The sequence below is a fragment of the Oncorhynchus clarkii genome, chromosome 25 (genome assembly GCF_045791955.1).
Source record: "Oncorhynchus clarkii lewisi isolate Uvic-CL-2024 chromosome 25, UVic_Ocla_1.0, whole genome shotgun sequence".
In the NCBI taxonomy this organism is placed as follows: domain Eukaryota; kingdom Metazoa; phylum Chordata; class Actinopteri; order Salmoniformes; family Salmonidae; genus Oncorhynchus; species Oncorhynchus clarkii.
The window spans coordinates 24,700,544-24,728,348 of NC_092171.1; the positions used below are offsets into that span (position 1 = coordinate 24,700,544).

At 41.8% G+C, this 27,805-nt stretch overlaps 1 protein-coding gene across 12 annotated transcripts in view; it reads left to right on the forward strand.

Annotated features, from left to right (window-relative positions):
- The window catches only part of LOC139384151 (fermitin family homolog 2-like), a 69,044-nt gene that overhangs the window by 2,618 nt on the left and 38,621 nt on the right, over positions 1-27,805 (forward strand). The gene's annotated exons all lie outside the window — the stretch shown is intronic.

Sequence of the window (27,805 nt, forward strand, 5' to 3'; positions counted from 1 at the left end):
TAGCAACATCCAATGGAATTATGCTGCCATTTTACAAGTTTCTGAGCGAGAGATTGAACAGAGTGGGAATGAACTCTGTTTCAGCATGTGGAACACTGGGTTGTTTCATGGTGAAAAACATCATGATGGCAGTGCAGTTTGGGACTCGACAGTGTCTTAGGCGTGCGAATACCCAACATTTCTCCATTGCACCATATTTTTTTCCCCCTGGCCTGCACATTTCCCTGTTCCTTCTGTTAAAGCTCAGTATAATTGTGGCCTTTGTTCTCTGTGGTCGTATGTGCTGCATCTACACCAGGCTCCCATGCAGCACTGCAGCTGCATCGTGTGGGGAAACGTCAGGGAGGCTCTCTTTACTGACTCGGATGTTTTTGACTCCTTCAATCAAAAGAACACATCGTTTGACTCCATTCATCCATTGGAGTCAGTTCTGCCCAGAGAACGCAGGACCCCCTACCGGAGAACGAGGAACTGAGGACTTTAGAGTCATGATTTTACAAGCCTCTCGTTCACCGTAAGGGGTTTGTTGGAGCTGTCATTTGTGAATGAGACTTGGAAAAAGGTGCTTTAAACCATGTACGTGTGTTGATTGCTAGGCATACAAATAAGATGATTTCTTGATGCATTTGAAAGGTCTAGTTGTGGCTGAAACCGGACTTTATTGTAAACAACGACTCTTGGCGGAATGCATTGCTTGATTGCTGTGAGGGTGATGAGCACAATATCGTTTGCGAACTGCAGCACCCCAATGGTTTGAGATGACCGCATATATAGCGGACAATTGTTGGTCGGAGCAAGTCTAAGGAGCCGCTGAGCCGGAGGAGCGCGTATTAATCCTGCTGTCACTCAGAAAAACAAATCTTGACTCTCGAGTCAGTAAAAAGAGTTGTTCAAAAAGGATGAATCGTTCGCAAACTGCACATCACTAGAAGATGTGTGGATGTATGGAGCTGTAAGTTCCCCTTGTGAATGCTTCCCTTCTGTTACATCATGAGTGTGTGTGTGTGTGTGTGTGCTTTTATAGGGGGTTGTCCAGCTTTTTGTAATATTTAAATAATTTACTGCTCTTGTTATTGGTCAATAGTTTGTATTTATGATACTATTCTGATTCCACGAATCATGTTGTGCTTGGTCCTGGCTACCTTTGGTTTTGTGAGTTATTGCCAGTGGATTCAAGTGGTGTGTGTGTGATGTCCATGGTTTAGAATAATTTGGTTCAGCTGACTGTGACTGTCAGTTGTTCTTGCCACACTGAAACAAACACTGATTATACTAAACATTTAGGAACACCTACTTGATATTGAGTTACATCCCCCTCCCACCTTGGATTCAACAAGGTGTTGAAAGAAGTCCACAGGGATTCTGGCCCATGTTGACACCAATGCTTCCTAAAGTTGTCAAGTTGTCTGAATGTCCTTTGGGTGGTAGACCATTCTTGATATGTACAGGAAACTGTTACGTGTGGAAAAATCCAGCAGCGTAGCTGTTCTTGACACAAACCGGTGCGCCTGGCACCTACTACCATACCCCCCCGTTCAATGCACCATGTTTTTCTTGTCCATTCACCCTCTGAATGGCGCACATACACAGTACATGTCTCAAGGCTTACAAAACCTTTACACTGTTTCCTCCCCTTCATCTACACTGATTTTGAAGTAGATTTAACAAGTGATCTCAATAAGGGATCACATCTTTCGCCGAGTCTGTCTGTCATGGAAAGAGGTGTCCTTAAGGTTTTGTACATGTTTTTCCCAAATTTTACCATACCACCAACCTTTTTTCCTCCTTCTCAATATGTGAACGGTATTTTTTTTTATCTAACCAGGTAAGCTAGTTGAGGACAAGTTCTCATTTACATCTGTGACCTGGCCAAGATAAAGTAAAGCAGTTTGACACATACCACTACACAGAGTTACACATGGAATAAACAAACACAGTATAAAAGGTCTATATACAGTGAGTGCAAATGAGGTAAGGCAATAAATAGGCCGTGGTGGCGACGTAATTACAATATACCAATTAAACACTGGAGTGATAGATGTGCAGAAGATGAATGTGCAAGTAGAGATACTGGGGTGCACAGATAAATACAGTATGGGGATGAGGTAGTTGGATGGGCTATTTACAGATGGGCTATGTACAGGTTGAAGGCATGTATCAAACTCCCAGTTATCCAATCGTTTGTAATAAATGTGAAGGAATAGCTTACCAACGTGTGGTGACCTAGATTGCCATTTCAGCACCGCTTTGATTGCTTTGAGACCAGCGCGGGGACTTGTCTTGATAAATCAAGTTAAAAAGTTCCTGTAGCTGCTATGGTTATCCTCAAACGGCCCTAATAGTTGACATGTTGGTGTTTGGGTGCACCTTAGATGGCATGGGAACATTCAAATAGGTCTAGTCAGGTTGTTTTCCATTGTAATCATTAACCCAGTCTCCCTGCAGACTTGACACATGGCTACTCTGTTGACCTTGTTGAAATACTGTACATATGACCAGTAGTGGTAATGAGATGAAGTAGTGATCAAGTATTATCCACATTTAGAGTAAATCAACAACTTACACTGGATAGAGTGGGATCATGGGAGCCTCACATGATGAAACTAGTGTGACACTGGTGTATTGTGAGAAAAGGCACCACCTCTTATGTGTGCTTTCTCCCAGCTGTACGTGACCTCTTTTCATGCCTCCCGGTCCACCCACCTCTCACTGGTGACATCGTTGAATAGTTGAGTACAGACTGAACTGCATTCAAGTGCTTTGGCCACATGTATGGATTCTGTGATTGGTTGAATGATAGTCAGATGTTTGTCTTGGTGTAGGGAGGTTAATTTAGAGGGCATCCTTTTGAAGGTAGTCTGTTAACACACATACACATGCAGATGCCATGTACTTCTGGCACACAGACACACAGGGTGTCCTGTCCCAGTCTCTCTCACAAAATCCCTTGTGATTCTGTTCATGTCTAAGGGTGCAGTCCGTGGCATGCGCTGCATTGTCACACATACTGAGCTAAGATTCCTCATAGTGGTTTCACAGCTACTGTTTACAGCCCACATTCAAAACACAACCCTTTACCAGCACAGTTCTCTTGTTGTAGGTTGGGGCATGCGTTAACATGCATAATGTATGTCTTCGGTCTGCTGTCCGCCAGTCCTCTCCATCCCCTACTATAAGCAGTAACTAACCCCTTTACATCAGAGGCTCAGATGGGGAGCTAGTAACTACAGTACAGCATAATGGATTCAACTGTGAAATGCCAGGAAAGCACTTTGCCATTGATTAGTCTTCATTCCCCCCTGATCTGAGGAGTACGGTGTTTCAGGCTGCATGATTAAAAACCCTCCCTTCTGATCGCCCCCTCACTCACTACTTCACTTGTTTGTGTCTGCTAAAGTTGGACATTATTACTTTGTTCTTATCGAAAGTGCTTCCTTTGAAATCTTTTCTGTTGGAATCGAAGGGGAAACCAACATCTGACTAAACAACATTAGCTGTGGACTTTATTGGATGAAGATGGAACAATTGTCACACTGTATCAACCATTGTAGGAAGTCTGAAATTCTGAGACTTTGGCTCACTATCAACTTCGGGTTCATCATCAAATATGGTTAAAATGGTCTAACTTGATTTCACACTCAAACATGAGATTTTGCTGCTGTGTTGACAGTTACCATTGCCGTCATCTTACTCAATTTCACACAGTAAACCATGATCATTTGCCACCTCCTGAGCAGTTTCCATTGCCGGGCATCACCTCATCTAATCCAAGGGATTTCAGTAGCCTTTGTCATCCTAACAAATCCTAGTGAAGTATTAACGGTGCCTAGATTTTTAAAAAGTACACCGTACCAGTCAAAAGTTTGGACACACTTACTCATTCCAGGGGTTTTCTTTTTTACTATTTTCTACATTGTAGAATAATAAGGAAGACATATCAACTATGGAATCACGTAGTAACCAAAAAAGGGGTAAACAAATTTTAGATTTGAGATTCTTCAAAGTAGCCACCCTTTCCCTCAATGACAGCTTTGCACACCCTTGGCATTCTCTCAACCAGCTTCATGAGGTAGTCACCAGGAATGCATTTCAATTAACAGGTATGCCTTGTTAAAAGTTCATTTGTGGAATTTCTTTCCTTCTTAATGCGTTTGAGCCAATCAGTTGTGTTGTGACAATGTAGGGGTGGTATACAGAAGAGAGACCTACTTGATAAAAGATCAAGTCCATATTATGGCAATAACAGCGCAAAGATAAACGATAGTCCATCATTACTTTAAGACATGAAGGTCAGTCAATATAGAACATTTCAGGAACTCAAAGTTTCTCAAGTGTAGTCACAAAAACCATCAAGCGCTATGATGAAACTGGCTCATGAGGACCATCACAGGAAAGGAAGACCCCGAGTTACCTCTGCTGCAGAGGTTAAGTTCATTAGTTACCAGCCTCAGAAATTGCAGCCCAACTAAATGCTTCAGAGTTCAAGTAACACACATCTCAACATTAACTGTTCAGAGGAGACTGAGTGAATCAGGTCTTCATGGTCGATTAAAAAAAAACCCATCCCATCTGGTTTTTGCTTAGCGGGACTATCATTTGTTTTTCAACAGGACAATGACCCAAAACACCTCCAGGCTGTATAAGGGCTATTTGACCAAGAAGGAAAGTGATGAAGTGCTGCATCAGATGATCTGGGCTCCACAATCACCCAACCTCAACCCAATTGAGATGGTTTGGGATGATTCGGACCGCAAAGCAGCAGTGACAGAAAAGAAGCCAACAATTGCTCAGCATATGTGGGAACTCCTTCAAGACTGTTGGAAAAGAATTCCAGGTGAAGCTGGTTGAGAGAATGCCAAGAGTGTGCAAAGCTGTCATGAAAAGGGTGGCTACTTTGAAGAATCTCATATCTTGTAATTTAACACTTTTTGGTTACTACATGATTCCATATGTGGTGTTTCATAGTTTTGAAACACCACACATAGTTTTACAATGTAGAAAATAGAAAAAATCAAGAAAAGCCCTTGAATGAGTAGGTGTTCTGAAACTTTTGACCGGTAGTGTACGTTGGTAGTGATTGCCCAGTCCCTTTCATTGCATATGACTTGGTAATAACATGATCATTGTCCAACAAACACTTTGGTTTCTTTGGGTTTTGTTGAAGTGAGCACCATGAAGCACTAACTGATGGTTAAAAATGTTGAATTCTTTGACGTGAGTACCAGAAAATACCCATATCACAATTTTTAAAGAGTGCCAAGATTTGTCCTGGCCTTTTACACAGGCCTTTACAGTGTCCATGAAGGGACAGGACAGCCACTGACCTTGTGCTCTTATTGTTAGCCTATATAATGGAGGCCTGCCTGGCTGCCAGTTGGCAGCACTCAATGCTAATGCAATCCCTGGAATCCTGATGCGCTAACACGGACGTCATTAAATTGAGCGAGGCACATTTTGTACAGACACACACATACTGGTATGGCCTGCCCCTTCCTGTGAAAGTGGGGATGCAAACACTCTTGTTTGTTCTGTGCAATCTTTTTTCTAAGAATGCATTGTTGTAATGTTGCACCATCCTGGAAAAAGTCCCTGTTTTGTGTATCAGGGCTTCAAGAAAAGGGTTTGTGAGAAAAGCCAAACATCTGACTTTAGGGAGTAGAGGAGCTACTTTGTTAGTATACAGTACCTCTACCCTAAGGGAGGGGGAGCGCATGGAGGAAAGTCAAAACTCTTATGTAAAAGGTGTGTTTGAGTAAAGTAATGTTGCCCCTCCAACCTGGGTGGGTGTTGACTCCCAGTGGGAAAGTTATAAGGGGCTTTGACACTGAATAGTAGAGCCAATCAGTGTTGTGTTGCCCCTGCTTAGCTTCATCCTGACAGCGGTTTAGAGGGGAGTAAGGTTCAGATGCCCTTAAACGCTGTTGTTTTCCCATCCTAGTGGTTGTGGTTCGGATTCAAGGATAAGCTGATCCTAGATCTGTTGTAAGGGATGAAGTGGTGGTGGGCTGGCTGAGAGGAAGGGGGGGTGGGTAGGCTTGGGGAGGGGGGGTAGAGGGAGGTCTTTGTGACGTGAAACACGGTGCTAGAATTCCATAAAAGTCTTCTGTGGAGCAGGAAATGATTTCCATGGTTTGGCATGTTCTCTGGAAGCTACAATGCCGTCATCCCAATACCTCCTGCTGCATGCTTCAGCTCTTTCGCTCACTCTGTTTCTTTCACTTTCGACCTACCCCCTTTTTTGGAACATTTGTATCGTATGAGGAGCCTGTGCCCTGACAACTTTTCCTATAGCGGTTTTATTAATTGAGAATCCATGTCCCTTGAAATAGTTTTTGGGGTGTATATTTAGAAGCCTTGTGCAGTATTGTTTTAGTAGTTGCCCTCGTTTTTGTTTTATAAATAGACACATGTTTTTATAGAAATGTACACTAGCGTTCAAAAGTTTGGGGTCACTTAGAAATGTCCTTGTTACTTCAAATTTATTTTTTATTTTTTTTGCCTTTCAAAAACATCAAATTGATTAGAAATACAGTGTAGACATTGTTAATGTTGCACATGACTATTGTAGCTGGAAACTGCTGATTTTAGTCTTTTACATTTAAAAAAAAATAGAATATCTACATTTTATCAGCAACCATCACTCCTGTGTTCCAATGGCATGTTGTTAGCTAATCCAATGTTATCATTTGATGTTAGAACAGCTGAAAACTTGTGCTGATTTAAAATAAGCAATAAAACTAGCTTTCTTTTAGACTAGTTGAGTATCTGGAGCATCAGCATTTGTGGGTTCGATTTACAGACTCAAAATGGCCCGAAACAAAGACCAATTGGCGCTAAGCAACTGACATTTAATTTTAAAAAGTTGTGGAGAGGTTTTCCTAGTACTCCAATCAGAACGGCAGGTTTGAATGGTCTGTTGCCGTGGTGGGGTTTTGGGTGGTGTCCCCGCTGACCGGCCTGTCTGGTGGTGGTATTGACCAGAGGATGATTGTCAGTGTTTAACAATGAAGATGGTCAAGGTTTGACAATATATTAGGGGGTTTGTGAGGAAACGGATGCGGTTTAACGCAGGATGTGTGACTTCCTGTGAAATGTTGTTCTTAACATCCCCTCAACTCTGCTCTCCTTGTTTAGGGACTTTCTAAATGGATACTTCCCAGAATTTTCTCTGGTTTGGAATGAGGGTCTTTACTACATACAAAGAGAGAATCTCCCTTCTGTAGAATCAGGAAGTATTGCAAATCCCTCTGTTTCCTATAAATGCTTTGTCATCTCACTTATCATGTTGCCATGACTCACAAATGAGGTAACACGTAGAGATTTGAGTCGTGACTGTGAAGCAGTCTTGTCCATTGGTCAGAACCCTCCACAACCATAGCTCCCTGCAGAGAGAGGGCCTCACCGGACCAGGCGATTAGCCCCTCTCTGCTTTGCTCTATCTTACAGGAAGTAGTTAGGCTAAGTAGCAGCCCTGCCCTGCCCAGCGCTTCCTGTTACGTATGCAGATCCTGCTGGGTTTTACCCCCCCCCCCCCGATCACTACACTACAGATTGTGATTACTACCCTAAATTGAGCGTACATTGCAATGCGGTTCCAAAATGTCCTAAGATCTAGTACTCGCAGTTCTATTCTCTCCCTCCCTCGTGTTAACTAATTGTCCTGTTTTTGGACCCTTCTGTGTCCTTGCTTTTTATTTTTTAATTAATAATGTTTGGCATCTCAAACATGCAGCAGAAAGGCCTTTCCTGGCTCTACCTCCTAGTGCTGCCTGGTAGTGATGGGGAAAAAATCGCTACCGTTACATTTTGGGATATTATTTTTGATATTTTGGTCTGACAATATCGCAATATTGTTTTAGCGCTAGTTGGATGTACCTGCACTAAAAGCCCTTCATAGCTTGTTTTCAGCACTTTTATTTCTGACTGATCAACAGTCTCATGGGTCGCTCCTGTCCCTCTGCAGCGGGCATGTTTAGCAATATGTTTGAATTATCAAATTGCAATGAAAGCACGGTATCAAAGCGCAACACATATCGTATGGGCACCTAAGTATATCTTGAGGTCCCTGGCAATTCCCAACGCCGCTGCCTGGCTCTCTCAGGAACTGTCTGCAGACCACATGGTCGGAGGAACACCAAGCACCTGCTGGTCAATGAACTGAATCAATATGGCTTTTATCATTTTGGTCCCTAAGCTACGTTACATTCCAAAACCCTGTCACCTTTAACTCTATCCTCATTTACTCCCTTTGTCTATACATCAGACAACTGTTCTATTGCTTTCACCTCCTGTCAGACCTGGGAGTGAGTGAGTGAGGGTAGAAGAGGGAACAACTTCGGGATGATATGAAGCCCTGGTCTGTTTTCCCTCCCTTTCATAGATGGCTTCTAAACTCCAACCTCTCTCTGGTCCCCAGTGTAGGTTAGTCCCTCACTAAGAGCTGTGAGCCTATTCACTGTCCCTCTTATTTGGGTGAGGTGTAGTATGGCGAAATCACTGGAAAAAATAGTCTGTTTACCTGGGTAGCCAAACTAGCCATCCCACTCGGCTGTTCCCTTCTGTCAGGGAAACATTATGTTACGCTAGCAACTCCTTAGCCTGTTAACATCAGGATACCTAGGGCCTATTGGAAATAGCTAGGCCTATATGTATTATTATTTTTTCTGAGGTTTCACTGATACTTTTTATAGGCGGGTGAGCACAAAGTTTTTAAATCATTTTTTTCCCATTCTGATAAATCATAGTGGTAGTATAATGGGCGGGGGGGGGGGGACAATACATTAGGATGATGGGTTGTCAGGGAGTGTGGCAGATCTCTCCCATATCCATCTTTGGTGGCTTGGGGGTTGGATGGCCTCTCTCTGTGCTCCATTGATCCTGGAGACTGGCTATAATGTGATTACAGGACTGGGCCCTGACTCTGAACACAGCTGGGTAATTGTATAAAGCTGCGTCAGGGTGGAGCACACCCATTGTTTTGCTTTGTTTGGATTATGACATAAATGGATACAAACGATCAGTCTCCGAGGAGGACTGGGCGAGCCTCTCGTTTGTTATCCAATAACCCCCACGGCAGAGCTCTCAGTCTCCCCTCTCCTCTCTCTCTGAAACAGGCCCGACTCGGTGAATCCTGGTAGTGATGGTCCGTAGGTAAGGCCATTCCACTCCCCTTATGAACCTCTAGGGCTTTAGAAGTTGGACACACTACTCTCCTTTCGTCCTCTGTCTTGCTCTAGCTCTGAGCGTATCCTCCTGGGCTGTAAGGTATCAGGTAGCTCATGGGTCTTCTACACTGATTCTCCCAGACCATAACACAGTGCATCTTTGGGGAAAGCCTGAGCGAGCCTGCTTGGAAAATCCTTCTGGATACTCCCGGCTACACTTCTAATCCACGAGCTGCAGCCGGGCTGAAGGCTGAGCTCAAGGGCTGGGCTCATGGGCTCTCTGCTTGCAGCTAGTGGCATCAGGAGCCTGCTCAACCATGTACAGTAGCCAGGGACTTTACCTGGTGTGTGTGTGTGTGTGTTTCTGTTGAACAGGGTCTTATATCAGACCTGTCCCAGAGGAGGGTTAGAGTGTCAGACAATAAGATCACCAGGATCAATATCTAGCCTATGGCCTCTGTTCCTTCTGGATGCACATGACTTCTACAAGATAGATAGATGGGATATATATATATATATATATATATATATCCCTCTGTTTCTTTCCTGAAGAAAAGTGTGTCAGTTCATAGCCATTGACTGCGCTACGATGTACTGTGTTGTGTATCTCATGTCTGTAGCCAAAAGGAGGCTGCCCCTGAAGGTCCCTGTGTTATTTTGTGTAACATACATGCAGGGTCAGGTAAAGTTGGACCATTTTAACCTGTTGCGACGACCAAACCCGGATCCGGGATTCTATTTATTGTATTTATTCTAAATTTCTAAGCTCATTACCATAACGCAACGTTAACTATTCATGAAAATCGCAAATGAAATAAATATGCTCTCTCTCAAGCTTAGCCTTTTGTTAACAACACTGTCATCTCAGATTTTCAAAATATGCTTTTCAACCATAGGAAAACAATCATTTGTGTAACAGTAGCTAGCTAGCGTAGCATTTAGCATTAGCGTTAGCATTTAGCAGGCAACTATCACAAAAACAAGTAAAGCCTTCAAATAAAATAACTTACCTTTGAAGAACTTCTGATGTTTTCAATGAGGAGACTCTCAGTTAGATAGCAGATGCTCAGTTTTTCCAAAAAGATTCTTTGTGTATTAGAAATAGCTCCGTTTTGTACATCACATTTGGCTACCAAAAAAAAAAAAAAAAATAAAAAAATTCAGCCCTCAAAACGTGAACTTTTTTCCAAATTAACTCCATAATATCGACTGAAACATGGCAAACGTGGTTTAGAATCAATCCTCAAGGTGTTTTTCCACATATCTCTTCGATGATATATCCTTTGTGGAAGCCTGGTTTCTCCTTGCTCTCAAATGGAAAAATAATTGCACCTGGCTTTGCGCTCCAATTTCGACGCAGGGACACCAGGCGGACACTTGGAAAATGTAGTCTCTTATGGTCAATCTTCCAATGATATGCCTACAAATACGTCACAATGCAAACACCTTGGGGAAACGACAAAGTGTAGGCTCATTCCTTGCGCAATCACAGCCATATAAGGAGACAATGGAAAACAGAGCTTCAGAGATTCTGCTCATTTCCTGGTTGACGTATCATCTTGGTTTCGCCTGTAGAATGAGTTCTGGGGCACTTACAGACAATATCTTTGCAGATTCTGAAACTTCAGTGTTTTCTTTCCAAAACGGTCAATAATATGCATAGTCGAGCATCTTTTCGTGACAAAATATTGCGCTTAAAACGGGAACGTTTTTTATCCAAAAATGAAATAGCGCCCCTAGAGATCCAAGAGGTTAAGCACTCCAGGGCATTAGCAACAGCCACTTCTGAGAGACGTTATAACCTTGGTGTAAATGATCTATATTTCATGTGTTAGTGTATGATACACCATTACAGTACACTCATCAATAGGCTATTGGCTGGCTGCTCTTCAGAATTATAATGCAGTACAGAAATAAGCTACATTCTCTTGTTCACCCCAGGTTAAAAAAACAGCACCATTAGAACTAAGGTTTGTGCAAAGGAAGTGTCGTCGGGAGATGGAACAGATTTATTCTTACCAGTCATCTGTTTGTATATGTTGAATACTCTTTACTCTTAAATATATATATCCATCCTTCCTCCCTTGAAGGGAGATCTATATGAGAGGCTATAAATCTACAGGCCTACTGTGGGGTGAGTCCATTTGAATTCAATCACTTTGACTGCATCTCTTTTGATTCAAGCCAAACTTTCCATACGTGTTTTCCATGGAAGAAGTGAACCTGAAAGCCAAAACAGTCAGGCGGTGGAGGTGACCCATTTGGCATACATACACTCATATTTTAGTGATTTAGCAGACGCTCTTATCCAGAGCTACTTACAGGAGCAATCGGGGTTAAATGCCTTGCTCAAGGGCACATAGATATTCCACCTAGTCGGCTCAGGGATTTGAACCAGTGACCTTTTGGTTACTGGCCCAACTCTCTTAACCGCTAGACTGCCTTCCCATGAGACATCCATGTTTTCATCACTGGAAAAGTTACATGGCTGAGTGTGATATAATTTGAAATACTTTCAAACTGAGTTGTCTAACTATTATTAATTTCTTGAAATAAATTATAATTTAACCTTCAATTATCCATAAACAAGTAAAAATGGAAGTTTTTCATATTCATGTATTTTGTAGTTTAAACCCTATTTTACATCTGAGGTTTGTTGTGCACTCCATCGGTTGAGACCCATCATGCTCTTGAATACAGACAGGTTGGGTGTCATTTCAATCATAGAAATATAATTCATAGAATGGACCTATCCCTTCAGACCACTGTAATGTGTCTGGTACACCATTTGAAATTGTAACTTCCAATTATTACCACAAAGATGGCCATCGGTCTACCCACTGTCAAATTTCAGCTTAAATGGTTGTCTATTCTGTTATCTATTTCTATGGTTTCAATAGATTTCCTATGGAGGATTGACAGTATAATTTCAAACAGATATTCCCATTCAAGTCAACATTCTCTCATGTCTGGATCTCCAACCATCTTTGTGCTACAATTTTTTTAAAAGTTGAAATTACTATTTTATTCCCATTTTAGTACAATTATCTGCCTAAACATGTCGCCCACCCTGTATTCAAGAGCATGTTGTCTCAACCGATGGTGGGCACAACACAACCTCAGATTATGTCAAATAGGGCCTACACTACAACATATGCAATTTTGAAAATAATTGGAGTTTACACGTTTTAGATAATTGACGTTAAAGGTTAATTTATATAAATGATTGAATTTGTTTTCAAGAAATTATAAAATAGTATGCCAGCCCTGTTTTTTTGTAAACTTTTCTAAAATTGGGTCAATCTCAACCGTTTATCTTTTCCAGAGATGAAGACATGGATGTCTCAAGGTGTGGTGGGGTGTGCAAAAGGGGTCAACGGAGTACTTTAATCTCTTGAATGTTTTGGCATTCTGGTCCAAAAAGTCACATTTCATGCACTTCTACTATGAGCAAATGGGTAAGGAGGGTTTTGCTCAAATCAAAGGCGTATGGTCAAAAAGTGATTAACTTTAAATAGTTTTACCCTATACCCTGCGACATCTTAGACTGTATGCAATGTTGTGTGGTGACAAATGTGAACAGTGTTGCTCAGTTTTATCAGAACTCTTCAGTCACTATCTACAGATCACTCCTAGTTTGCCGGGATCCAATCTTTTCACAAAAGCCTTTTCTGACAGACTTTCACCATATCTCTGAATACATTATTCTGCACGCCCAGGCTATCGAACACAATGTATCACAGTATCATCTCGCACCGTGACACCATGTCGTGACATTTTCTCTACATGCCACATGAACGTTGTCACCATCTCCAGTATTAGTTGGGTGATATGGACACACATCCATATCATGATAAATTGACTGACTGAATTATAATGATACATTGAACAATAAGTTCATAACCTCAATGTGCAAAGGGGATTCATATTTTCCTGAAAAATCTACCAAGTTTCAATTTCAGGAATAATTCCTATTTAGCCTAAGAATCCTGTGAAAGACTGCACAAATCAGATGGTCATTTAAAACCAAGATATGGTCACTATGCCAGGATTCTCCCCAAATAAGAGGTGCTGTGTCACCTTTACATAGTGTCGCTGACAAGATATCAGAACAAATAAAACCGATATAAGCAAGTTGGAAAATTACCTAGGCTCTAGGACCGGAGAAGATAGCATTTTTCCCTCGCGTCTCTCTGAGTTGTTAAGACTTCATGTCTGTGACCGAGATGCTTGTGTAGTGAATTGTGCGTAGGCCTATCAAATTTGTGACTGTCTGAAGATTCACAATGACTTCATAGAGGCGCACATCATTTTATAGACTATAGTGTAGGGGTTTCCTGTAGGGTTTATTAACTGCATTCAGTGATTTGGGGGGGGTCGCTACAGGTACATATCGGGATATTATATATCGTTTTGACTCGCAATATTATTTTTGTGCTAGTTGCGTGTCCCTGCATCAAAACTCCCAGTTTTTTTCCTTCATAGCTTGTTCTCCATCTTATTTTTTTTAATGGGGAGCCAATTTGTTTTCAACACCTTTTTATTTCCATAACTAGGGCTGTGTGGTGACCGTATTACCACCACACCGGCGGTTATAAGTCATGACAACGGTCAAAATCCATGTGATGGTTTAGTCACAGTAATTAGGCTTTTTCCAAGCTCTGACACTGTTGGTTATTAGTAACCTACTAAACTTGCTAACTGCCTGGTACTCAGCACTATTGTCCCACTAATCACTCTGACATCCATGTCAATGTAATGAAAAATCAAATCAAACACTTCATGAGAGCTCATGTTGCGCAACATTTCTATTGGCGATGCAGTTGCGTGACAAAACAGTGATGGCCTCTTAAAAAGATCCCATCAGCTTTCTATAGGCTAGGACTACTATATTTCTCAACTTTCCTAATATTAAGCACATTGTGTCTCTATACAACAGGAGTAGAGCCTACCTGGCTGGCATGAAAATGAACCCTGTGAAAAGCGACCTCCATTCGCTATTTAAGTGCATAGATGTTTTTTTTCCAGCTGCCCCTGTTTTGAGACAGGTGCAGGATAATGGTCCATTATACATAAATAAATAAAATCTCACATTATTTAGTATATGTAAAACCATTGTTAAATCAAGAATAGTGTGATGGGCTAATATTGTCACCCGTCACTTGTGAACGATGCCCAGCGTGAGGCAAGAAACACAGCATACCTTTTTTTATTTCTCAAATCAGTCACACACCACATGTAGCCTAGCCCATAGGCCTATATGTTTTGATAAGGTTTGTATCACAACTAAAGTGGACAAATAACTTCTTAAAATGAAGCACATTAGGCTCTACACCCGTTGTAAAGCAGATTATCTGGCATACATAAGCAGCGTGTGAATTTGAAGTTTGTGGAAGATAATTTTCACCATAATGCACCTTTTATAATAAAAGCATTACAACAGTAATCACATTTACTGTCACTTGATAATGGAACATGTGTGCATTACTGAGCTTATAATGTAAAGAAATGGCCTAATTGTTTAAAATGTTTAAAAGCTTAAAATGTTGATGAACTTTCATCTGTTGCATCAGGCTCATTGCTTAGAACTGTTTTTTTTTTTATGCTAGTGGTTAGATCCCAAACTTAATACATCGCATCACACAACTGTCCCAGACTATGTTTTGGAATATTTATTTCTTGCACAGGATGGGTCAACTTTTGTACTATGGGCGATAGTAGATTGATCTAGGCTAGTGCTTTTGCTGTTTGTTAGTCCTACACATCTTGTTGGCTGTTGAAGAAAAGTACATGTGGATAGTTCTTCCAATATCTTCTTATGCGCCTCGGAATTGGATGAGCACGCGCATAGTCCCCGAAGTGTCTGTCTTCACTTGTAGCCTGTCAGAAGGACCCGATCACGTGAGCAGCCAGGAGAAGGGAATTATAATTATATTCAGCCCATGGGCACAGCAGATTTCTTTTAGGGGGCATTATGGCGACACAAAAGGGATGCAGCCGGGAAATTCAAGACATTTATAAAGTGCTTGTCAAATTGTGAATGAGACTGAAGTGTGTACAGCCTGTGCAAAAAGCAGAGCTCATGCCTTTCATGTGACTTTTTTTTTCAGATCATCATTAGTCACATCATGCAGCCTTAGAATGTATTATAAAATCAAAACTTATAGCCCAACATTTGTATCATAACTAAAGTTACATAAATAACTGTAAATTAAGCATATAGGAGTACCTGTTTCTTTATTAATGCTCAACACAGAATGTCCACATGTGCACACTTAAATCGTTTTGGAGAACATAGCTGAATAAAATAGAAAGGACATGTTCAATTGTGTTCTTCATACTATAATGCCACGGATTTAAAAGCAAATTGTCTGTTAAATGAACTAGTGTAGCCCACAGCCATATGGCATATCTTGATCAGGACCTAATATAAGGACAACTCAGAGTATGATATTCTGTTCTTCTGAAATAGACTAAATTGTCTTCATGTTTCTTTAGACCTGTCTAAAATAAATCATGGACATATTGTGATGGTGTAGGCTATATTACATAGATTTATTAGACTTTAAAATGTAGATGTTCTATAGGCCTGTATCAGTGGCTTGTAGGCCATGTCTGGAAGCCAGGAGATGCTAAATGATATGTTAATTAACGATCAATTACTGTGAGACCGGCAGGTAGTTGCTTGACATTCACTGGCTGGTACAATTTCATGATCGCCACAGCCCTATCCATGACTGAAACATTTTTCTCATGGCTCTCTTGTTGTTCTCCAATTGACATACAATAAGAAATATGTTTGGAAGATCTAATTGCAATAAATTACAGTATCGAATTGCTGGTGTGTGTTAGAGCAAATAGTGGTTATAGTGTTGGACTAGTAACCGAAAGGTTACAAAATCAAATCCCTGAGCTGACGAGGTAAAAATCTGTTCTGCTCCTGAACAAGGCAGTTAACCCACTGTTCCTAGGCCGTCATTTGAAAATAATAATTTGTTCTTAGCTGACTTGCCTAGTGAATTAAAGGTTAAAAATATATATATATATATTACACACACACACACACACACAGTACAAGTCAAAAGTTTGGACACCTACTCTTTTAAGGGTGTTGAATTATTTTTGAGGACTCCACAGGAATTGAAGACCCCGAGTTACCTCTGCTGCAGAGGATAAGTTCATTAGTTACCAGCCTCAGAAATTGCAGTCTGAATAAATGCTTCAGAGTTCAAGTAACGGAGAGATCTCAATATCAACTGTTCAGAGGAGACTGGAGGCCTTCATGATCGAATTGCTGCAATGAAACTACTAAAGGACACCAATAATAAGAGACTTGCTTGGGCCAAGAAACATGAGCAATGGTCATTAGACCAGTGGAAATGTGTCCTTTGGTCTGACAAGTCCAAATTTGCGATTTTTGGTTCCAACCTCGGCGTCTTTTGTGAGATGCGGAGTGGGTGAATGGATGATTTTCGCATGTTTATTTCCCACCGTGCAGCATTGAGGAGGTGTTATGGTGTGGGGGTGCTTTGCTGGTGACACTGTCAATGACTTATTTAGAATTCAAGGCACACTTATCCAGCATGGTACCACAGCATTCTGCAGCGATACGCCATCCCATCTGGTTTGTGCTTAGTGGGACTGTCACTCGTTTTTCAACTGGACAATGACCCAACACACCTCCAGGCTGTGTAAGGGCTATTTGACCAAAAAGGAGAGTGATGGAGTGCCTCATCAGATGACCTGCCCTCCACAATCCCCTGACCTCAACCAAATTGAGATGGTTTGGGATGAGTCGGACCACAGAGTGAAGGAAAAGCAGCCAAGAAGTGCTCAGCATATGTGGGAACTCCTTCAAGACTGTTGGAAAAACATTCCAGGTGACGCTGGTTGAGAGAATGCCAAGAGTGTGCAAAGCGGTCATCAAGGCAAAGGGCGGCTATTTGAAGAATCTCAAATATATATATAATATATTTTGATTGGTTAAACACTTTTTGGTTACTACATGATTCCATATGTGTTATTTCATAGTTTTGATGTCTTCACTATTATTCTACAATGTTGAAAATCGTAAAAATACAGGAAAATCCTTAAATTAGTATGTAAATAAGGTACTACTGCTTTTTAATGATTTTTTTTACTGCATTTGCAAAAAATGTCTAAACCTGTTTTCACTTATGGTGTGTTGTGTAGATTGAGGGAAACAATTGATTTAATACATTTTAGAAAAAGGCTGTCACGTAACAAAATGTGAAATTAGTGAGGGTGTCTGAGTACTTCCCGAATGCGCTGTAATTAGTCAGTTTGGTCTGTGTTGATCATTTTCGGTTTATTGTCCCAGCTCTAGTCAGTATTTCTAATCGGAGTTGGTCAGCTGGAGGCTGAGGGGAGGACAGCCATGTGTGATAACACACTGCTCTCCTCGCACCACTACCCCTGCGGCACCGCAGCCTCTGAGAAGGCAGTCGCCAGGGAAATGCACGCCGTGCAACGTGACCAACCTCAAGTATGTTGATAATGATAACAGCCAACTACAAATGTTTGTTTTTTGCTATGAATATCGTGTGTGTAAGACTAGGTTGTCTTGGTCAGGCTTAATTCATTAGGGAGCTGTCAGGAATAGAGCAGTAATGTTTCTCTAGAGGCAGAATAACCATTTAACTCAAGTTGGACTGTAGGATGATTCAGTTACTTCAATGCCATTGGGTTCAATGGGCATCACTGGGCCTCTGTTTAGGGCTTCTTTTTTCTACAGACATGACTGTTGCTGTTCTTTTTAAACCATTAAGTTCTAATATAATGTAGTGAGGGCCAGTTCGGGTTGCATCACTCAGAAGGCACAGAATGGGAGGAGGGGATTGAGCTTGTTTGACTATGTTCATGTGACTGTTTTTGCTGCTCGGCTTCGACCCTTGTGAGGTGACACAGGCTGATGTGCGTAATGTGTGTTTTAACATTTGAAATGTCTGGCCTGTCAGAAATGCATTTTCTTATGTCTACGTTTACTTTTATGGGCATTGTAAACTGTCAGTAACACGGTGTGACTTCTAGCTTGACAGCTGCTACCATCACTTGACAGGATAATTACACCTCCTCTTCTCTACAAAGCCCTTCCACAGTATTCTCTTCCCATCTTCTTTGTCTCTCTCCTGTCCTCCTTTCTCTTTCTCCTTTTATTTCTCCTAGTGTGAACACTACAGATACTCTACCTGGAATGGAGGGAGGAGAAAGGGAGGGCCAGCTTCAGAAATGAAATCTGCAACCGGTCCTAGTTGGGGACTGTTTAGAGTAATGTCTGTAGAACATAACAAATAAAATCCTGATCCTATACTTGAGTCCCTCCCCCAGTTTGCTGACAAGTACTTTATTGAGGAAAAGTGTACTTACTGTGCCTGAGCTTGGTGGGACAACAACATATCAATCTTAAGATGAATGTGCTAACTGTCCCTCTGGATAAGAGGACTAAAATGTGGTAAGGAGAAAAGTGTTCAATGTCTTCAGAGCACTGCCGTCTTATCAATGCTACCACAAAACCCACTTTTTGTTGCTTTATCTCATTCTATCTCGGCTATTTTGTTGTACTGTTAAATTGAAATGCTGTATTTTGAGGCTCATGTTCTTGTGGTACATATTGAGAGTGGGGAAGGACTTGGTTGGTTTATGAACAGTTTGTGTTAGCACCGCCATGGTTGTGATAGTGAATGGAAAGCGCTTTGACAGAACTTGGGTGGGGAAATTGTTTGTCAAGCTGTTGCTTTGGAGTGTTTACCTGTAAGGGGGCACGTTTTTTTATGACTCTCATAACACAGTACAGAAAGCTGATAAATTGACGCCGACTAACACCACACTTTTTACGACCAGTGCCCACCGAGGTCATAATACATGAGTTTCCCCCTCTCCAACATCTCTCACTCCTTCCCTCCATCCATCCCCCTTTCATACCCTCTTCCCAAGGACTCTGGGTCTGCATTTAATGCACTCAATTACTTAAGCGCCCTGGTTCAGCTGTTGCGTCAGGCCTGGCAGGCAGTATTTTTAGCTGGGAGATGCCATTGGCCCCCTTTCCCCCCCACTCTCTTCTCTTTACAGATTGAAAGAGAAGGACCTCTTCCACATTCATGGAAGAGACTCTCTCCATGCAGACACCTTCTTTAGATTTTGTGTTTCTTGGTGGTTTTTTGATTGTTTGCTTTGGCATCTTTCAACACCCTGCATTCACATTCATACATGCAAAACACTCACTTACACTACTGATTACACACACCATTTTATATTGTACTTAGTTACTTATTTAATATGTTTTGTTACTCCTTATCTCCACGTTGTCTCCCTTTTTGTTACGGGCTTTGAGCCGGTTCGTGACAGGTGGGGGCTCATCCGGGATGAGCACGAACCGGCTCAAAGCCCGCAACAAAAGGGAGACACAACAAAACACAACAAAATCTAGAAAGGTGTCTGCATGGAGAGAGTCTCTTCCATGAATGTGGAAGAGGTCTATTTATCCTGGGACACACTGGGCCTAGGTGTTTCCCATGTAGCTGACGACCCTCCCAACTCCGCCCACCGGCATCCTAATAAGGAAACAAGAACAAAGAGAGAATACGGCAGACCGAGTGGGAGGGTCGTCACACATAGCAGAGATGCTGAAGGAGGATGAGGATGCAGATATAGACCCAGACAAAGCAGAGATGCTGAAGGAGGATGAGGATATAGACCCGGACAAAGCAGAGATGCTGAAGGAGGATGCAGATAGACCCAGAGATGCTGGATGAGGATGCAGATATAGACCCAGAGATAGCAGAGATGCTGAAGGAGTATGCAGATATAGACCCAGACAAAGCAGAGATGTTGGATGAGGATGCAGATTTAGACCTAGACAAAGCAGAGATGCTGAAGGAGGATGCAGATATAGACCCAGACAAAGCAGAGATGTTGGATGAGGATGCAGATATAGACCCAGACAAAGCAGAGATGCTGAAGGAGGATGAGGATGCAGATATAGACCCAGACAAAGCAGAGATGCTGAAGGAGGATGAGGATATAGACCCGGACAAAGCAGAGATGCTGAAGGAGGATGAGGATGCAGATATAGACCCGGACAAAGCAGAGATGCTGATGAGGATGCAGATATAGACATAGCAGAGATGCTGGATGAGGATGCAGATATAGACCCAGACATAGCAGAGATGCTGAAGAAGGATGAGGATGCCGATATAGACCCAGACATAGCAGAGATGCTGAAGGAGGATGAGGATGCAGATATATACCCAGACATAGCAGAGATGCTGAAGGAGGATGAGGATGCAGATATATACCCAGACATAGCAGAGATGCTGAAGGAGGATGAGGATGCAGATATAGACCCAGACAAAGCAGAGATGCTGAAGGAGGATGCAGATATAGACCTGGACAAAGCAGAGATGCTGAAGGAGGATGAGGATCCTATCATAGATATTCATATATCCTTTGATGGCACTTGGCACTAGACGATTCACCTCCAACTATGGTATAGGTGTGTGCATTGGTGCTAGAAAAAGGTGAAGATCCACCCAGTCACAAAAACCATGGAAGCCATACATTTGTTAAAATTAAGGTAGCATGGAAAATGGTACCTGTATATCATAGGATGTCAAATGATAACGTCTTCAAAAGAATGTAGCACGGAGGAACCCAGAATGAATGTCTGAACTCTATGGTCGCAAGGCCCCCAAAACCTCTGTGGGCAAAAGCCGCATTGACGCAGCATCCAGTATGGCAGTAGCCACGTTTAGTGAGGGAGCCACTGCTATTTCAAATGTGATGGACAAATTGTGGCTTCACAGCACTTTGGTGACACTGGAAGCAATCAGAGAGGAGCTGTGAGAGCTGATGCTGCTTCATTTGAGTTTGTCAAGCGTAGGTGGAGGTCCTATGACGATCAAGAAAGTAGAGGCACCAGAAACAACTCAGATGGCCTTACATATTGGGCAGGCATGGCTGATTTTAATGTTCTACGCGTATCAATAGCCATACAAAATCCTTGTATGTGAGAATTTGCCCATAATGTCATATTTGCCCAATAGACCAGTATTCTAAGCATATGCTCTACTGCCTGAAACAAATGTATTAAACGTGCCAAAGTATTTGATGTTTATAAGTGATATGTACAGCAGTTTAATGTGACCTAAATGGTCATATTTATTGGAAGTATGTTTTAATTGCATCAGCATATCTTTTATCAGCCGTTTTCCCCATGCGACAGTTTGTTTTTCTGTCTTCAAAGGACGTACATTCACATGATTGCACACACAGGTTCTTAATCTTAATCAGACTTTAGAGGCTTTTTTGATATCTTGTGTTGTTTTGATTGTTATTTTTATCTGTAAATATATGCAAAATATGCATTGTCATACAGTACATGGGAATAGTATTTAACTAATTCCATGAAATTACAATATTTTGAGGAACTGACCAGTAAGCCTGACCATTTTTAGTGTATCACAATATAAAAAATATTTAAAAAAAAAACATTCTGCCTTGAAGCAATGTGTTGTAAAACAGTTGTTTGTAATATGCAAATTAGCACACATTTAAGGAGTTTGCCTAATTTGCATATTTTGATTTTAAAATAAAATCAAGTTGTAATACAAGATATTGTATTTATGTATACTTTCAACTGATTAAGTTTTGTCTGATGAGAGGAAAGGGAAAAACTACTATTAGCCTGGGCTAATACATTTACCCATGTCACTCACCTTGAGAGGGATTAAGGTTGTCGACACAGCACAGTATGCCACTGTGTGACTAAGCACTGCACTACCTGGTCGGTCTGGGGTTGCCATGGCAGCCGGCCATTGATTGAGCAGGGCAGCATTGAGGAGAGGGCTGAAGTGGGTTCTTGCTGAATGTGCTATTGTATAACTACAGATGTACAGTGCATTCAGAAAGTATTCAGACCCCTTCACATTTGATTACGTTAGCCTCATTCTTAAATGGTTTGAATTGTTTTCCTCAATCTATACACAATACCTCACATTGACAAAGCGAAAAACAGGTTTTTGCAAATGTATTCTAAATCAAAAAACACCTTATTTACATAAGTATTCAGACCCTTTGCTATTAGACTTGGAATTGAGCTCAGGTGCATCCTGTTTCTATTGATCATCCTATCTACAACTTGATTGGCGTCCACCTGTGGTAAATTCAATTGATTGGACATGATTTGGAAAGGGACAATTACCAGTCTATATAAGGTCCCACAGTTGACAGTGAATGTCAGCACAAAAACCAAGCCATGAGGTCGAAGGAATTGTCCGTAGAGCTCCGAGACAAGATTGTGTTGAGGCACAGATCTGGAGAAGGGTACCAAACCACTTCTGCAGCATTGAAGGTCCCCAAGAACACAGTGGCCTCCATCATTCTTAAATAGAAGTTTGGAACCACCAAGACTCTTCCTAGAGCTGGCCGCCTGGCCAAACTGAGTAATCGGGGGAGAAGGGCCTTGGTCAGGGAGGTGACCAAGAACTCGATGGTCACTGACAGAGCTTCAGACTTTCTCTGTGGCAATGGGAGAACCTTGCAGAAGGACGATCTCTGCAGCACTCCACCACCAATCAGGCCTTTATGGTAGAGTGGCCCGACGGAAGCCACTCCTTCGTAAAAGGCAAATGACATTCCGCTTGGAGTTTGCCACAAGACCCCTAAAGGACTCAGACCATGAGAAACAAGATTCTTTGCTCTGATTAAATCCAAATTGAACTCTTTGGCCTGATAGCCAAGTGTCACGCTCCTCACCTGACCAATACCATCCTTACAGGGAAGCATGGTGGTGGCAGCATCATGCTGTGGGGATGTTTTTCAGAGGAAGCGATAGGGAGACTAGTCAGGATTGAGCGATGAACGTAGAAAAGTACAGAGATCCTTGATGACGACCTGCTCCAGAGCTCTCAGGACCTCAGACTGGGGCAAAGGTTCACCTTTCAACAGGACAACGACCCGAAGCACACAGCCAAGATGACGTAGGAGTGGCTTCGGGAAAAGTGTCAATGTCCTTGAGTGGCCCGATCTTGAACCCGATAGAACATCTTTTGAGAGACCTGAAAATAGCTGTTTAGTAACACTGACACAGCTTGAGAGGATCTACAGAGAGAAATGGGAGAAGCTCTACAAGTACAGGTGTGCCAAGCTTGTAGCGTCATACCCAAGAAGACTCGAGGCTGTAATCGATGCCAATGGCGCTTCAACAAAGTACATAGTAAAGGGTCTAAATACTTATGTAAATGGGATATTTATGTTTTTTGGGGGTTCTGTGTGTAGATTGGGGGGGAGGGGGGGGGCATTTTATAATAAGGCTGTAATGTAACAGTGGAAAGGGTCTGAATATTTTCTGAATACCAGAGTAATGATAGTACATTAGGATTTTGATGAGAACATGAAGTCTTTCCAGACTCCCCCTTGGTAGTTTGCTCTTTCAATGTGTAGTAGATAGCTAATATCCCAATGGGCTAGTTTACAAGTCCTGAATATGAAGTAGATTAAATACTCTAAATTTAGCATAATAGATTGAAAGAGCACCACAATACCTTCAGATTGTGGTGTCATAATTGCTGCTTTCTTACACAGGGGTGGGCTCTAAAACAGTGTCTTGAGTTTTCCCACCAAACGGGCAAAACCATTTTTCTAACCACAACCTGCTGTCGTTATGATCGAAGAGGGATTAGACTGTCACAACACACCCGTGGTTCCCAACCTACTATATATAATACTGCTCTAAAACACCAGAATTGAGTGATCTTAAGTGTATTTGATGACAATGACTGATCTGGTGTTCTAAATGGAAACAGATTAGCCTGGTAGAAATGGAAAGAATGTAGGGGGGTTGGCCCACAGAAAACCTGACTGGATCAACCTCATAGTCCACTAGAAACTGACTCAGTGCTTCACTCAATGCGTCCAGGAGTGAGATGAGGGGGGGGGGGGGGGTGGTGGTGACGGCCGACGGGAGGTGGCTTTCTGGTTGCATGCCGGAGTGATGTCATTGCTGTGGGGAACATCTGATACGCCTGTAAATTGGTCATCCATGTAAAAAAAAAATATATTATTGGGGAAGAAACTCCCAATGGGTTCGTCATGATTACAGACTCGTCTTACACACACAGTTAATAGTGCAGGCTGTCCATCTCATCTGTATAGTAGCAGGAAAACTGCTCTGCTTCTGGGGTGTTAGAGGTTCAAAGGGAACGCAGGTCATCACAATCCTGCGTTTGGAATAGAAAGCAAAGTAATTCTCTCTTAACCAGCTGCTGTCAGTTGCCTCAAATCCCTGGGGTTTTCACCTTTCTGAAGACCGCGCTCAAAGGACACACTCATTGTGGTGAACCCCCGTCAGACAGTGTACTGAGAGGTTATTTTTGTGACATGTCTCTGGTATTACTGGGATCACTGTGTGACTCTGGGTCAAAGAGTGAGGTTTAAAACATGATACCCCCACGGTGTTATGGGCAATTCCACGGTAAACAAAGGATGCAGTTTTTCAACAACTCTCTGCACAGACTACTTTTTAGCAATTTCTGTAGAGGTGCAACTGCGTTAAATATCTGCTCTGCAGATAGAATGTGGTGTCAGCCATGACATGGCCCCTTGAGTTTGAAAAACTATTTTCTTACTGAACTAAAGTAAGTGAAGTGGATTTCCACCCAGTAACGGAATTACAGTAGCGTAATTAAGTCATGGTCCCTGATCTATACTACACAGAAATGCATAATTATGGATATGAATGCCATTCTCATGTTTCACAAGTTTGGACATCACAGGGAGTACAATACAGCACAGCAGAGTAATGTATAGTTCAGTACAGTATATTGTACTATCTTTACTGTATTACTGTATTGTCTTTGACTGTACTCAGTACTGTGCTCTCCGGACTTGTGAAACATGCAGTACCAGTCAAAAGTTTGGACGCCTACTCATTCAACAGTTTCTTTTATTTGTACTATTTTCTACATTTTAGAATAATAGTGAAGACTAAAAACTATGAAATATCACATATGGCATCATTGAGTAACCAAAAAAAGTGTTAACTAAACCAAAATATATTGCTGTGATGACAGCTTTGCACACTCTTGGCATTCTCTCAACCATGTGGAAGGCTTTTCCAACTGCCTTGAAGGAGTTCCCACGTATGCTGAGCTCTTGTTGGCTGCTTTTCCTTCACTCTGCAGTCCAACTCATCCTAAATCATCTCAATTGGTTTGAGATCGGGTGATTGTGGAGGCCAGGTCATTTGATGCAGCACGCCATCACTCTCCTTCTTGGTCAAATAGCCCTTACACAGCCTGGAGGTGTGTTGGGTCATTGTCCTGTTGAAAAACAAATGATAGTCCCACTAAGCGCAAAGCAGATGGGATGGTGTATCACTGCAGAATACTATGGTAGCCATGCTGGTTAAGTGTGCCTTGAATTCTAAACACTGACAGTGTCACCAGCAAAGTACCATCACACCACCACCTCTTCCATGCTTCACGGTGGGAACCACACATGCTGAGATCATCCGTTCACCTACTCTACGTCTCACAAAGACACGGCGGTTGGAGCCTAAAATCTTAAATTTGGACTCACCCAAAGGACAGATTTCCACCAATTTAATGTCAATTTTTCTTGTTTCTTGGCACAAGCAAGTCTCCCTCGATTGGTGTCCTTTAGTAGTGGTTTCTTTGCAGCAATTCAACCATGAAGGGCTGATTTACGCTGTCTCCTCTGAACAGTTGATGTCTGTTACTTGATTTCTGAAGGATTTATTTGGGTTGCAATCTGAGGTGCTGTAAACTAAAATCACCAAAAAAAGAAATGTCACTTTTTCAGGACCCGGTCTTTCAAAGATAATTTGTAAAAATCCAAATAACTTCAGATCTTCATTGTAAAGGGCTTAAACACTGTTTCTCATGCTTGTTCAATGACCCATAAACAATTAATGAACATGCATCTGTGGAACGGTCGGTAAGACACTAACCGCTTACAGACAGTAGGCAATTAAGGTCACAGCTATAAAAACTTAGGACACTAAAAGAGGTCTTTCTACTGACTCTGAAACACGCCAAAAGAACGATGCCCAGGGTCTCTGCACATCTGCGTGAACATGCCTCACGCATGCTGCAAGGAGGCATGAGGACTGCAGATGTGACCAGGGCAATACATTGCCATGTCCATACAGTGAGACGCCTTAGACAGGGAGACGGGATGGACAACTGATCGTCCTCGCAGTGGCAGACCACGTGTAACAACACCTGCACAGAATTGGTACATCCGATCATCACACCTGTGGGACAGGTACAGGATGGCAACAACTGCCCGAGTTACACCAGGAACGCACAATCCCTCCATCAGTGCTCAGACTGTCCGCAATGGGCTGAGAGAGGCTGGACTGTGGGCTTGTAGGCCTTCAAATTTGAAAACAGTAAAATCACTGACTAATTGGTAGGTCTACCATTTACTTGTTACTTCTGTGAACTTTCATTTTCCTCCCTCAGTGAGGGAGAGGAATTAGATACATATTTTGGTAACACAATTACAAGGCAATATTTCTTAAACCTAACAGAAGGTAAAACATGTATCAAACTAAATTATATATGTGTTGATATTAGTTGGCAGGGGCCTACACGTAGACATTGTGTTTTGATATTTTTCTGATAGCCTTTTAAGCATTTTCTGGTAATGTTTTCAAAGACCCCTTTTTCATCTGTTAATCCAGAAATCAAAGCCTTTACTTATGAAGTTGAACCTTAACCTGCTCAGGACCTCAGACTAGGGTGTTCATCAAGGATCTCTCTGTACATTGCTCCGCTCACCTTTCCCTTGATCCTGACTAGTCTCAGTTGCTTTTAAAATGGGGGAAATTGTATTTTTTTTTATCTGTGTCTTTGGCTATGCCGGATTAAGTGATATGACATGCTATTCTATAAAATAATTTATCCGTAATTAATGATATCTGATTGAGCTAATCATGTAAATGTAATTAACTAGAGAGTTGGGGCACCACAAAATAATATTAATAGAGCTGTTATCTTCCGAATAAACTCTTAAAGACCTAGTAATATTTTACATCAATAACAGTCAACATTAATCTTCATCTTACTTCAGTCTCATCTGAAAGTTGTACATTCTTGGTTATCTGCACGAACCCTGGCTAAGAAGTTGAATCAGCAATGCAAAATTGGGTTTAATTAGTTATTTACTAAATACCTAACTAATCACACAGAATTACACATACACATATTTAAATCATAACTTGATTACAAATTACGTCATAAAGGAGAATGTCCCTAGCGGGCGGAGCAGATATGACCGCTGGTTACACAAAAGAAAAGGGCTGGGTTTGAGTGAAAGAGCGGGAATACTGAGGAACAAAGGGCGAAGCTGTGCTATCGTAAATACAGTATCTTATGCATTCTAAATTACCGCCCATTTGGAAAAGGAAAATGCAATAAATATTTACTCTGAGCTGCGCTTCGGTAGGTTGGTGGTAGATGGAAGGCTGTGTTGCCCAACCGAGTACTTTGTCCTTTGAAGAATGTCTCTGTCTCTGCTGGTTAATTGAATACATTGTAGTAACGTTGTTGTGTGGTCAAGACGGGATACTCTGTCTGTTCCTTCCTAAACCTCGTTTG